The sequence below is a fragment of the Humulus lupulus genome, chromosome 6 (genome assembly GCF_963169125.1).
Source record: "Humulus lupulus chromosome 6, drHumLupu1.1, whole genome shotgun sequence".
Taxonomy (NCBI): Eukaryota; Viridiplantae; Streptophyta; class Magnoliopsida; order Rosales; family Cannabaceae; genus Humulus; species Humulus lupulus.
This window is the reverse complement of record NC_084798.1, coordinates 105,534,886-105,550,063: the sequence shown is the minus strand read 5'-3', so window position 1 is coordinate 105,550,063 and position 15,178 is coordinate 105,534,886. Positions and strand designations below refer to the sequence as shown.

At 37.3% G+C, this 15,178-nt stretch overlaps 1 long non-coding RNA gene across 2 annotated transcripts; it reads left to right on the top strand.

Annotated features, from left to right (window-relative positions):
• Positions 1 to 1,831: 1,831 nt before the first annotated feature.
• LOC133784145 (uncharacterized) lies at positions 1,832 to 12,812 on the top strand. Of its 2 annotated transcripts, none has more exons than XR_009871156.1 (4): positions 1,832 to 2,033; positions 4,821 to 4,931; positions 11,582 to 12,009; positions 12,082 to 12,812. It is a non-coding gene; the product is annotated as an uncharacterized LOC133784145 (long non-coding RNA). The 2 variants fall into 2 exon arrangements; XR_009871155.1 differs by having other exon boundaries at positions 1,832 to 2,202.
• The last annotated feature ends 2,366 nt before the right edge of the window (positions 12,813 to 15,178 follow it).

Sequence of the window (15,178 nt, the reverse complement as noted above, 5' to 3'; positions counted from 1 at the left end):
TCTTTTTAGAAAGATACAAGAATCTCTTTTTATATATGTCATAGCCCAAAAGCCCAAAAGTACCAATTACAATGATGAATTCATATATTCATCATATAACATTCCACTATGAAACCATAGATTTCTCTATACACATAACAACAACATATATGCATACATTTTAGAAAACAATTACCTAAATCTAGGAAAGAAAAGAATGAAATAACTAAAATTTTAACTTCTAGACATGCACTTCTTTGGTTCATAGCAGTTATCTCTTAATAGAAGAGGAAGAGTGTAGATCTATTTGAAAATCTATGAGACTTTAACTTCATCACTTAGTTTTTAAATTAATTATTTGGGCATGATTATTCATATTAGATATTGGGCTTAAGACCTAAGTCCCGCAACAATTCATTTAAGAGGCCCAATATCAACATGTTTTAGTAAAATTGACATTACTTTTGAGTCACAACTCATAATTGAATAATTTTTAATGTGTTTGAAAACTAACGACATTATTTACAATAATATGTAAAATAATTCTTCAAATTCTAAACTTATCCTACCCAAATTTAAAATTGAAATTAATATTGTGTACAATTGACATATATTGAGACATATCTTAGAATTTCTATACTTCAAAATTTATAAACTATTATATGATTCCAAGTAACATAATACTATCATATCAGTACTCAATTAAAATATGAATTCATTACATCAGTTACATTCATACTTAACCTTTTGGCCAATAAAACAGTACATGTACCTTCGGCATAGCCACCTGCAAATAACTTCAAATATGTTGTTCGTAAGATATAACAAATCATGTATAAAACCTATAACATAACATGCATAACTTAGATTGGTGGGGCGTTACATTCCCCACTAAATTACACCAATGAATCTCTGAAATGCAAGTCTTAAGCCTACTAACTAACAAATTGTGACAAATATTTAGAATGATCTGCATATGATCACATAGTGACATGATTTGAACTTTTTAAAGTATACAATATATATAAAAGAGTTCAAGTCATGTATAGTTCATTCCTATGTAATCCAATTACATAAAGTACCTCCACCTTAATCTCACTACATTCAATCATTCAATTTTAGTGTAACATCCCGTATTTTGAACACCGTTAGTAGCCGATTGAAGCCGATGAAGAATTATATGAAGTATTATTTCGATAAATAATATTATGTGAAATTATGTTATTTCGTGAATATTATAACTGTGGTGCTAATTTGATAAAGGGTTTAGGCCTATGGAAAGAAAATTTGTCTTGGATCGAGGGGCAAACCCTAATAACGAAAAAAAATCTCGAACCAGGTAAAATGAGGAATACTATGTCATAAAAATATTTGGCAACTGGGACTGTATAGTCGAGCCAGTAAATTTAAGAAAAAAATGATTAAGGACTAAATTCCAATCTAATGGGCTTAAGAATTGAAATTCTTACTTGAGCGTCTAAGGGAATTTTGGTCAATTTGAGTAAATTACCAAAGTTATGTGTTATGTGACAAAATTTATATTTGGTACATTTATTTTCTTTTAGCTTGGAGATATTAAAAAACTGTTGAGAAAAAATTTGGTTAAATTTGGAGAGTGAAATTGCCAAAGGGCCCTTGAGTGCATTAGAAGTGAGTTAAAAGGGGCAAGGGCATTTTAGTCATTTCCAAAGGTGGAGAGAGGGTGTGATGAGCAGCTAGGCTATGCCCTAGTGTACTCAAGTGTCTATGACACCTACCCTAGGAAGAGTAAGAGGCTACTTCACCCATTGGCTAAACCACCAATCATTCCCTCTTACACACCCAATCATTATTTTTTTATTTCCTTCTTTTTACTCAAGAAAAAAAAAAGAACTCTCTCCATTTCTCTCCCCAAAACCGAGAGCCCTCTCTCTCTACTCCATTTTTTTCCTCTCTTCTTCTTCAAATCCGAAATCCTAAGGGGTGGATATGCATGCATCTGATTCTAATGCCCATCCATGGCGTGGATCTTGTATTCTAGGGTTCAAAAGAGGTGGTTCTAGGAGAATCTCAAGGTAAAGGTTCTAGAGTTTTTATGTTTTTCCACAAAAAATCATCTTCTACCCTAAAAATCCTTTAAAAATCTGCATGTGGAACTATTGGGGCTTGGTTTAAGTGTATAGAACGCAAGGAGGAATTTTGAAAAGCTAAGGGAATTCCATCTCCAAGCTAGAACTACAAAGGGTTAGTTTTTGGTTGGTTTTTTTGTTATTGATGTTAGATCTGGTTGTATAGGTTTTTTTGTTGGTTTTTGAAGTTTATTTTATGCTTGAAGATTAGCTTGGTTGATTTGTTGATTTTCATGCATGCATGTGGCTATGGTTTTGCTAGTTGTGTTTATTTTTGCTAGAATGTGTAAAAATGCATGCTGCCAAGTTTTTGTGGTCTGACTTCCAATGGGTCAGATCATACCCTACTCCCTCTATTTGTAGAAATAATTTGTATGGTTACGTAGTTCTAGATGAGTACTTGAGTTTAGGCTTTGGAAATTCAAATCTATGTTATGAACTTTTTGGCATCTTGATGCAAAATTTCTGGGCAGTATTTACTGCCCAGATTGCTTTGAATATTGAACTCGTTTTACTAAGCCAAAAGCCATGAAATTTGGTAAACTGTTAGTTTAAATATGTATAAGGATCACATAAACGTTTTAGAGGAAAATGAAAAATGGTTAAGAAGTAATGGTTTTTCAAAGTTTTCCCTAATAATCTGAAAACGAAATTTCTAGGCAGCAAACACTGCCCAGATTGTCTTACATTTTTGAATGGGTTCACCTATCCTAAAAATTATGAAATTTTAAGAGAAACTAAACTACATATGATGAAAGATCCAAGTACAATTTTAGGAAAAACTGGGCTACAGTGTAAGATAAATAATGTTTCAAAGAACCCTAAAAATCTGAGAAAAACTCCTCGGCAGCAGGCACTGCCCAGATTTCTTTTAATGGTTTAATAAGTTTTTCCTTCCCAAAATTTATGAAACTTGATGAGAGATTTTTTAAGATATGTATTAAGGACCTGGTAAAATTTTAGATTAAAATATGTCACGGTTTAAGGGTAGTAATTTTTCTAATTTACCTAAAAACGGGGAAAAAATAGTAATTTCGAACCTTAACAAAAATTGAATTTTGGGAGGTTTGTTCTCCTAACCTAAATTGAATTTTTTGACGTGAGCTTTCGGCTAGTTCCCGTTATAAGGACACATAATATGTGAACGGAATTTTAAAAGGTTGTGGTTAGAGAACCTAACATTGAATATGAGCTCAAAAGCAGAATTTTTATTACGTTAAAATGAATAGTGAAAAAGTTAGGTTCTGAAGTTGTTTTAAAAAAATAGCAAAATTTTTGGATATCTAACAAGTTCCAAACTAGTTTAAGGTTATTGAGAATTCATTTTTTTTTTACCATTTTCTAAACACGTGATGCAATTGCCTTTTCTTTTCGAAAATGACGTAATAGAGATCCTACGTTATGGATTAAATATGGTAAAAATGAGAGTTAGGTTTTATAAAACCGTAAATCGAAAAGTATTATCGTTAACGGATAATAAATTGTAATAGGTCGAAACGCGGTATTTTTTGGTAAAGAATGGAAAATGGTAAACTCCGTACTTGAGTAGAAAGTGAGTGGTTTTCTAAGATTAAGAGTCGTTTAAAACTTTTTTATAAGTAACCAAAATACGCATAATCCGATTGAGAAAGGCTTCTAGAGATAGAATATTAAAATGCACAACACGAAGAGCATGTTGTGGTAAGGACGATTTTTTTTAGGAAATTGTAAATTGATTTAAAGTTGAATCTGGTCTTATACACTGTAAAGTGTATAAGAGTAATGTCAATATAGAGTCCTAAGAGAACTTTATTGAATGTAGCTATCATAGAATATTAGCTATAGGAGTATGCCTTAGTTTAATCCGAGTACACTGTATTAATTACAGTAATCACAAAAAGGGAAAACAAATAGCGGTGTTAAAGATCCAGCTAGGAGCTAAGGACTCCAAGTAAATTAGCCTTTCTCTTTCTTGGCTACAACATGAATATACTAGTGTGTGCTTATAGTAGTAGATTACACTAGTTTTGTTTTGGTCGTTAAGACCAGGGTACGCTTAATGCCTACCTTTGCAATGCTTATGCATTATGCGGCTTAATGGTAAGTGAGTTCGGGTTGGAGCCAGAACCTAATTATAATATTGTTTGGGTTGGAGCCAGACATGGTGAAATTATAGTCCAGGTTGGAGCCAGGACATGGTAAGACAAAGTCCAGGTTGGAGCTAGGATATGGTGAGATTATATTCCGGGTTGGAGCCAGGACATGGTGAGTCTATAGTCTAGGTTGGAGCCAGGACATCATGAGATTATAGTCTTGGTTGGAGCCAAGACATGGTAAAATTTTAGTCCGGATTGGAGCCAGGTAATGGTAAGATAAAGTCCAAGTTGGAGCCAGGAAATGGTATTATAGTCCATGTTGGAGCCAGGATGCCAAGAGTGAATCCAGTTTGGAGCTAGGATCCATTGTGTTTGTTTGAATTGATTAAATTGTATAATTATATATCTTGAATGTTCTGGCATTTTATGAGTACAGGTTGATATGATATGTATGAAATGGGTTGTTGGGTGCAACCAACGTGCTTGAATTCTATATGGATATTATTAAGAATTGTATGATAGGGTGGAATTTTATCCAACACCCTAGTGATCGGTAGTGATATCTACCTTAGGGCAACCCATTACTGGGTTTAGTTTATTTGTGCGGAAGACTATTCTTAATAAGCGTTTTCGCTTACCTAGTTGTTTCATGTTGTAGGTAAGTGCAAAAGCAAAGTGGAGCAGTGAGCGCCGGAGTCTGCTTGTGGATATGTACATGTGGCCCAACCTGGGAAGGTTTTTGATGGAACACCATTTTGAAAGAAACGTTGTAAGCATGTTATTTATTTTATGACATTTATTTTGCTTTAACTCTAAAAAGAGAAGTTGTAATTTTGTTTGCTAAAACTAAAAGTGTGCGCACATGATCTTTTTTAAAAAATAATTTTACATGGATTTTCAGTACAATGAATTAAAGTAAAATTTTAGATTTCTGCATGTTTTGGTCTTGTATGTTTTGAAAGTCGTTACATTTAGAGCATTGCATTCTTCCTAATAGTGAACCGTAGTAGTAGTTTTTAATTCATGATCCCTAATTTTAATTTATTGTGGACTATTTAGTTTATTATCTATTATCTTAATCCTCTCGTATGAATATAAGTCTGTAGTCAAATTAATAAACATAGAATTTTATGATATTTATACATATTATTCTCCATTAAATAAATTATCGATTATTGAAAATTTTCACTTTTATTCATTTCATAAAAATTATACAAATACATGCCTTTAGGACACTACGCTCAACAATCTCCCACTTTCCATAAAGTAGGTGAGATATATCTGTTAACACATGCCTTTAAGTATTACTAACCTATTTGTCAACTTTCGACTTCATTTCTCTAACTACAAATTCAAATCAATTTGAACTGTAGGGTTCAAATCTCTACTTAAGTACTTAAACATAATATTTCTCATTCTCCTAGGATACCTGACAATATATATTACTACAATCTAATACTCTAATATAATATTAGATTAATAAAAATTAACTATCCTTAATGCATAACAAAATGTCATGCATTGTAAAGGATTTGGACCATTATAATTTTGATTCCGAGAACATGTCTTTCTATTCCAAAAAAAATCAGTTCGATTAGCTCTCCTAGTCAAGTCTTTATACTTGTTAATAATTCTACATCATTAATATTAGTAGAATATCATCAATGTAAAGAATTAAGAAAACCACCTTCTTATCTTTGATGTTTTATAATCAAACTATTCGTCAACATTTTGTTGAATCTGTATGTTTTAATTGTTATATAAAATTTCAGGTTCTACGACCTACACACTTGCTTGAGTCCATAAATGGATCTTTGCAGCTTTCATACATTTTTCTTTCAGACTTCAGCAACAGAACATTCTGGTTGTTAGGAAAACTTGTACAAGATCTTTATTTATTTTCATGTAGATCTAATATTAAACAAATTAATATGAGATAACCTAGAACATATTTCTAAAATTGAATTCAAAGAGAAATAATGATAAGAATACTTACATTATAGGCAGCGGAATGAATGAGTCATTCCTTCAGTTTCTCTAACCTTTGTATCCTTTCTGTCCCAGAGTATTACCAAGAAACTAAACCAACCTTCAATTTTCTTCACAGCCTTCCAAAGTATCCTTCGAATCACCTAGACTAGAGTGGGCAATTCTCAACACATGAGATAGATACAGAGAGAAGAAAAGAAAAGAGCAATAAGGCTTAGAAAATGACTTATGTTTAGAGAGAATCTAAAACCTATCAGAAACTTGTGTTTCAATTTGTGACTTGAATTGTGTTTTCAACTCTCTCTTAACATTCCTTTTATAGACTCAATTAGGCCATTTATTTAATTAAAAAATCAATAAAATAATAGCCAATTAACAGCCCTAGGTCAAAATTATCATGGGTTTTAGTCCCGTGAAATTTCCCATTTGATTATAAGCCCATTGGGCTTAAAATCAATGTCTGTATTATTTTCTATTGATTTAATTAATTAAATAATTATTTAAATCCTTTATCAAATTAATTATTTATAATTTGAACCTTGATTTAAACTTATTTATTAATTTAGAAACCAATTTATCTTAATTAATAAATCTGTCCTAATTTCTCTTTTCTTCTCTAAATTACATAACTCTACGAAACTATCTAAAATTGACCTGGTCAACTTTGATAATTCTAAGTGATAATTAAATCAATTAATTGAGACTATCTAGATGATTTTATCCAAGGTACAGTGGGGACCATGGACCTATGAAATCAAGCTCCAATAAGTTATCATAAATCTAACAAATAAATTTACTAACTTATCAATTCCTCGTGACTCCACTAAAGACTCAGAATTGCACTCTTGAATTCATAGAACCCTTAATTATCCATTGTTACAACCATAATTGTCACTCAATCCTCTATAGACGGTCTACAATGAGATGGGACTAAAATACCATTTTACCCCTCATTGTATTTTATCCATAAAACACTTAGTTCCTTGTAAATGATATTTCAGTAAACTAATATTAATTACTGAAATGAGATCTCTATCATTTAACACCTTGAACCAAACTAAAAGGAAACCATCATTTCACTTCTTCATCAGAAGCTATAGATGTTCATATCTATGATTAACACTCCCACTCAATTATACTATCGAATTCCCAAGATGTAAGTATGGGCTAGTCCGTAGGGTAAGCTGGTAACGAACAAGTCAAAGAACTTAAATAATACAATCAGTTAGAAAACTAAAAACTCAGAATTGAGGTTGAATTGACCTATGGTCGACTATATGATATGACTAGAATAGATAATAATGATATGTTTACTTATCCTATCTACTGTCAATATCGGTCCAGTCCGATGTAACAAATACATCTGATCTTATCTACTTTTCTAATGTTCTGGAGAGAACATAACATTGTGATGTGTAAGTAGAACATATCGTAGATTGGCAAGTCAGTGTAAATCATGTGCACTGACTAATCTTAGGACTAACTTATTTTGAACATATAATCATATTTATATTCCATTGTGATTACGTCACTATAAATATGATTAGCTATATGCTCGGGATTTAATAGAAATTTATATTAAACAAATAATCATGAAAATAAAGCATGTGAGCAAAGTGATTGACTGAGTCAAAAAATGATTTCTATTCTTTTATTGATAACAAATGAGATTACAAGGAAATTGGGTTTTAATTAGGGCATAAAACCCCAACACTGGTTTCACCATGTAGATCTTGCCATTCAAAAATATTTTCTTGACATCCGTTTGGCAAGTCTCATAGTCCAATCTAGTGTAACATGTTGCTGCGACCATTCTAGCCTTGAAAGTCTATACTTTTCATCTACGCCTCTTTTCTTCTTGTAGATCCATTTGCAGCCAATAAGCCTGACATCCTCAAGTAGATCTACAAGTTCCCAAATAGAATTGTAGTACATAGATTCCATTTCTAAGTTCATTGCTTGTTCCCATATTTCCTTGCCACAATCTTCCATTGTTTTTTTAAGGGCTAATGAATCATCCTAGTTAGTGTCAGACACTAAAAGTGGTTCTTCATGCTTGTATCTGAAAGGTTGTCTCATGTATCCCATACTACAACATGGTACTAGATTGTCTAATTAGGATTTATGGTCTCCCAATGTTGTCGTTCATCAGTGGTTAATAGTTACATAATTATTTGATTAGAAAGCATTTCTTCTAATACAACCTTATTGTAAGGTTTGTAATTTATCCTATAGTCATGTCCAAGAAATGTGGCATTTTTTGATACAAATATTTTTTTTATCACGAGGAATATCTATTGGATAGCTTACAAAATGACACACTTCTAGTCACGGTTTTAACTTCCCTGTCTTTCCTTTCAACACACGTGTTGGACACAACTCCACTTGTATTTTATTGATAGAGTTAGAAGATACTACATTTCATAAGTACATCACAGGTTTGTAATGAATACCTTCAAAATGATAATGGTAATTGTTGACCCTCGTTTTGGTCAACGACACGGAGTCTAGAAAATGACAAAAAAATAATATAAAGCTTGAGAAAACAATCTAATGGAGAATAAAGAACACGGGGAATTATAGTGGTTCGACCCCAGTGATTGGTAATAACCTACGTCCACTTGATACTATTATTGGTATTGAGCTCCAAAGGTGTGATCAAAGAACTAGGGTTCCTGAGTTTCACAGACCTTAGAAGAATAAAAAAATACAAACGATGGATAATAGTAATATAATTCGGAAAAAGAGAAAAAGATCCCCCTCCTTGAGCTATTTCTTGTGTATTTATAGGCTCAAGAAGGGTTACATGAATCAAGTAATAATATCTTCACTTAATAAACGGATCTTCAGGTCATAATGAAGAGATATTCTCGGATATCATTACAACTGTAAAGATCTTTACATAAATGAACACAGTATACGACCAGTCTGGTCATATATAAAACTTGATCTCCGCATGTAGAAATATTTCTGGTTGATAGGCGAGCAGTATCTCTGCCACGTGTCGCCCATGTGTCGAAAATTCTTGTCACATCATCAACAACTATTTTTTGGATAAACATTTGCCCCCTAAGTTTATTTATTGCGACCAGCAATAAGTTAAAAAACTAACTTTTCGTATGCCCCACGAAATCTGTCAGAGCCTCTCGTGCGTTCTTGAAAATTGTGACCCAATCACGTCCAATCATGCCTTTTCGGTTTCCAAGTAACCTTTTCGACGGCTGTTACACTCCCCCGTGCCTTGAAAAAAGTAACTCATGATTACCCCTTTTCAACACATCTCAGCTTCTATAAATAATCCTCACATTTACTTTTTATCTTTTGACTCGCCATTTTCTTGCCAAGAACTCTCAAGAACTCCATCTCAGAGCTCAAAACTTCGAAGGTCTTCCATCGCTTTGATAAGGGTCCTTTGTCTGCACACCCAAAGTCGTTCCATTTTAGAACCTCCAACCTTCTTCCAGGTAAATTTCTTCGACTTTTAAACCCTTTAAGATGCCATGCATACTGCTTTTGTGTTCTGAAACTTTTCGTGTTCTTGGGTAAAAATTCGTGAGGATTTTGTGTATACCGTTTGATGCTTGATAGGGTAGTGTAGTTTTGATCTGTAGAAGTTAGGAATCAGTTTGATAGTCAGGATCATAGGTTTAGGGCATAAAATCGAAGTAAAGATTCAATTTTTAGGCTAGCTGAAAAAATAGGTTTTTCCCGCCCATTTGGAGTTGAAAAAGCTTTTTCCAGAAAATCTTTTTACTTTCACTTTTTGATCCGTTTTTCAAACTGTTCGCATAAAACTTAGTGTTTCGGTTAGAATGCTGCTGGTCGTAGATGCGAGCAACGTTATTCCAACTTTCAACATAAGCTCCCAGGCTGTGCGTCTTATCTCCTCTTTTCTCTGTTTGAAGTTTACATGCAAGACCCGTGGGGAGGAGAAAGACCCATTGACGACAACCTGCTAGCTCAACTGCTCGAGGAAGAAGAACAACCCTCCTCATTGATACTCGAAATCCCATTTTCTCGTGCCAATCCAAACAATTCCCCTGTCTTGACTCAAAATATGGCTCACACCAAAACCAAAGCCCAGAAAAGGAGAACTTCTGATCCTTCTCATTATCCTGCTCCTTCAGCTGATGCTCCCTCGACCAGTGGTCGAGACGAAAATGCTCCCGACCCCAACATCCAAAGACATGACCGACCCTGACATGCCATTCAGCCAAATGTTGAGTGGCACTTAGTCCCTGAGAGCAGAGTGACGATCAGGATGATCGCCAATTATATAAGGAAATACGATCTCACAAGGGTGACCCTGGTCAGACCCAACCAAGACCAAAGGGAAAATCTACCTGGAGGCGTCTTCAGCGCCTGGTCAAGGTTTCATATCAAGGCAGGGGCTACCTTGCCTCTCCACTCATTTTTTTAGGGGGTGGCTAACTATTTTGGAGTTGCCCCCTTTCAAATAACCCCAAACAGATATAGGATGCTCGCTGCACTCTATATCATGTACAACCAAAAGAAATGGCCCGTGCCAACACCTCATGAGGTGAACTATCTGTTCGACCTCAAATCCAACCCCAACCAAGAAGGGACGGGGTTTTTTCACTTCTGTTATCAGGAAACCGAGCGCACCTTCCTGACTGACACCACCCACATCTCAAATGTGGGGAGGTACTACCAGGAGTACTTCCTCACAACCGACATGATCACAGACAATCTGGCCTTTGCACAAGGAGGTAAAAATTTCGTATCACTAGTCGTTATTTGTTCACTTAGTGTTCCCCTCCACATTTTCTTAAACTGTTAATGTCTTCCAGGCCCATGGCTGCGACCAGACCCAACTCTAGACATGGATTTGAGATCGGTACTCTTAGCCAGCATGACTGACGCAGAAAAGAACGTCAAGCATCTGGTTATGAAGGCTAACCTTAGGTTGGTTAGCCTCTTGGCCCCTCAATCAGACACGAGGGCGCCTTTAGCAGGGAGTGCCTTTGCCGAGGAGGAACCCGAGCAACAACCTCCAGCATCACCTCCACGAAGGAGACCGACTGGGGTCACGATCACGGAACCTGCTAGCACTCCCCCAGCAGAGAGGCCTCCGGCCCCCTTGGGGAAAGGAAAAAAGAAGGCCACCGAGCCTGTCAAACTCTCTGACGATTTGTCGAATGATAATGGTACAATTATTTCGCTTTTAGACAATTTTCCAATTCCTTGTCATCTATTCGATGGGGATGGCAATTTTAAATATGCTCCACATTTAGGTCCAGACTTCTTCATGTCAAAGAGTGAGCATAAGACTAGTAGAGTCTAGAGGATAGCGACCAGTAATAATAGCTCGGGTATTTGACTTTGCAATCCTTTTTTGCTTCTTTTTCTGATGTAATGTACTTGGTCATTCATTTTATCTCACTGTTCAACTTTGTTCTTCTTTTTCAGACATGTAATCTGTTAATGTGTTCGACATCTACAGCACTCCATAGGTTGCCGAGGCTCCCCCGAGCAAGAAGAAAACCAGCAAGAGACATCACGGGGAGAGCATCAAAGCGCCTCAGGCGAAGTAGGCTCGGAACATAGGCCCTTCGGAGGATAGGCCCTCCGCCACCACGACTCCACCTTCTCCCCACGAGAAGCAGACTCATTTTGCTCCAGTCGGACTGACTCCTCCTCCCGCGGCCCCGACCGACCAACCTCAGTAGGTTGATCCTGCTTCAACCGGGGGTGAGATGGTTGGTCGCGCCTTCAAACTAATCAAGGATAGGATCACCAAGATTGCAAAGCACGACTGCTGCCGAGGGGCAATGGCTGCTACAGAGACGATGGAAGTTGACTCGATCCTGAACCGTGCCCTAAACGAGTTTACCAGTGTAAGTAATCTCTTTCTATGGAAACAGGTCTTCTTTAGTTTATTGTTTGTCTAACATCTGTTCTGACTGCAGGCCATGCTGACCCTTACTGCCGGCCGAATCCGCTTGGGTGCCGTCACCAAGTAGGCCAGAACTTTGGAGCAACGGCATGAGGATGAACTTAAAGCTGCTGAGGCCAAACATGCTGAACAACTGTCGGCGGTGGTTGAGGAAAAGGCCCAATTGGCTAAGGAGTTGGAGGAGAAGCAGAGGTCTTTGGAGAAGGTTCGCAAGTAGAGGGACCAATTTAAGGAGTCCAACCGCTTTAACTTATGGACGGCCCAACAACTCGAGGTGGACTTGATTGCGAGCAGACAGAAGACCACTACTCTGGAGGGCCGGGTCGAAGAGTTGGAGAAGGCCAATGCTGGCAACTTGGAAAGGTACAAGAATGCCACTCTTCGATGCTCCTATGATTTCTGGAAGCACAATCAGGGTGCCAACTTCGACTATCTTCTTGAGAATTTGAGGGATGCCGAGCTAGTTCGCTGCACTGCACAACTGGCTGAGGAAGAAAGATCAAGGGTTCCTGCTTCCCTTGAAATCTCGCTGGCCGCTGGGATGGATAGGGCAAACAATGAGGCACCGGGTGCTGTCGACCAGAACCTTCCCCAAGATCCTTCGGCTCCTCAAAATCCTTGAGCTCCTTAGTCTTTCCTTTTTATGTTTTTTCTTTTTTAACTACACGACCTATAGGTCGTGATGTAAAAAACAATATAATTTTTTGGTTTGCTGCATGGGCAGCTTTTACTTTTACTTGAACAATTACATCCGAGCAGTGACTGCTCGCGGTGTAAAAGGATTCTCTTTGATATTATAATATATTAACATATTATTATAACATCTGTTCGCATGACCGAACTTAGCATAGCACTTTGGTTTAATTTAACAAAATAATAAAATTTTGAAAAATACTCTAAGTGCCCTAGCATGCTTTCACTTATTTTGCTCATGTGTTTACTTACCTTTTAACGATATGCTTTGCTTACTTGTACCTTGTATACCCCCAAGTGATCGGAGAGCTTTAGGTCCTTGGTCACTTGCCTTGACTAGAACCTGCTCGTAGCAATATGATTAGCATTATAATACAGCAAAATAACACACGTAATGAGGAAATACTTGTAATAAATACAATAGTTGGCAAGAAATGACTGGATGAGCACAGTCCCTTTTATTTCTCATAATAAATAGACTAAACATGTCTTTACGAGTGATCAATAAGATCTTACATTTTTTCGAAACTTGTAAAAAGTAAAATTTATACAAGCCAATTCTTTAAGAAGAATTGTTCATTGGTAATACTTGTGCAGGTGTTCTCCATTCCAATAGCGAGGAACGAGATCTCCGTTTAAGTGGGCAAGTTTATAAGTGCCTGGGTGAAGGACTTCATCAATCTGGTAAGGCCTTTCCCAATTTGGCCCTAGTACTCCCGCAACTTAGTCCCGGGTGTTAAGGAAAACTCTTCGGAGCACAAGGTCTCCAACATTGAATTTTCTTTCTCGCACTTTAAAGTTGAAATATCGAGCGACCTTCTGCTGGTATGCAGCTACTCGGAGCTGGGCTTGTTCACGCCTTTCATCAATCGAGTCCAAGGATTCCATCAGTAGCTAGCTGTTAGAATCTTGGCCGTATGTTAATCTACGGTGCGAGGGTGGATCCAACTCGACAAGCAACATGGCTTCATACCCGTATGCTAACGAAAACGGGGTATGACCTGTTGCTGTTCGGTGGGAAGTTCTGTACGACCAAAGGACTTCACACAATTGTTCTAGCCATGCTCCCTTAGCTTCTTCAAGTATTTTCTTCAGGGTATCCTTCAGCGTTTTGTTAACTGCTTTGACTTGACCATTTCCCTGGGGATGAGCGGCTGAAGAAAAACTTTTGATAATATCATGACATTTGCAGAAGTTCATGAACAGATCACTATCAAACTGGGTGCCGTTATTTGAGACTATCTTCTTTGGTAATCCATAGCGACAGATGATATTTTTGACTACGAAGTCAAGCACTTTCTTGGTCATTATGGTCGCGAGTGGCTCAGCTTCGGCCCATTTGGTGAAGTAGTCAAAGGCAACCACTGCATACTTTACACCACCTTTTCCTGTAGGCAAAGATCTGATTAGATCTATTCCCCAAACTGCGAAGGGCCATGGACTCTACATCTGCTTTAACTCATTGGGAGCTTCTCGTGGGATTTAGAGAATCTCTTACACTTGTCACATCTTTGCATGAACTCTATTGAGTCTTCATTCATGGTTGGCCAGAAATACCCCTGCCTTAGGATCTTTTTTGATAGGCTTTGCCCCCCAGCGTGGTCCCCGCAAAAACCTTCGTGCACCTCTTTCATTAACCCTTTGGCTTTCTCCTTTGTAACACATATGAGAAGTGGCAGTGAGTATCCCCTTTGGTACAAGATTCCATCGACCAGGATATACCTAGCAGCTTGCCGCTGAAGGGTCCTTGCTATGTTTCTGTTCGCTGGTAGCACGCCGCTTGACAGATACTCTACATATGGCGCCATCCATGTATCCGCCATCTGGATGACCAGAGTGGTTTCTGCTGCTTGGATGCTTGGTACTGATAGTCGCTCGACTGGCACTATGTTCAGAGTATCAACATCTTTTGTATTTCCCAACTTTGCCAAAGCGTCTGTGTTGGAATTCTGATCACGAGGTACTTGCTGGAGACTATACCTGTCGAACTGGGCTAACAGATCCCTTGCTTTGTTCAGATAGGCGACCATCTTCAACCCTCGCGCCTGGTACTCTCCCAAGACTTGGTTCACCACCAGCTAAGAATCACTATAGATGTCAAGCGCTTTTATGTTCATATCCTTGGCTAATTTCATTCCAGCGAGTAATGTTTCATATTCAGCCTCATTGTTAGAAGCAGTGAAGTCAAATCTAATTGCACAGTGAAATCGATGCCCTTTCGGCGTTATCAATATCACTCCTGCCCCTGCGTGGGATTCGTTAGATGAACCGTCTGTGAACAATTTCCACGAGGGTGCTTGGATTTGATATTCAGGCTCGCTGGGCTCCTCAATCTGATCGCCACCCATGGGCTCTGTGAATTCGATGATGAAGTCAGCTAAGGCTTGTCCTTTTATCGCTGCTCGCAGCAGGTAAGA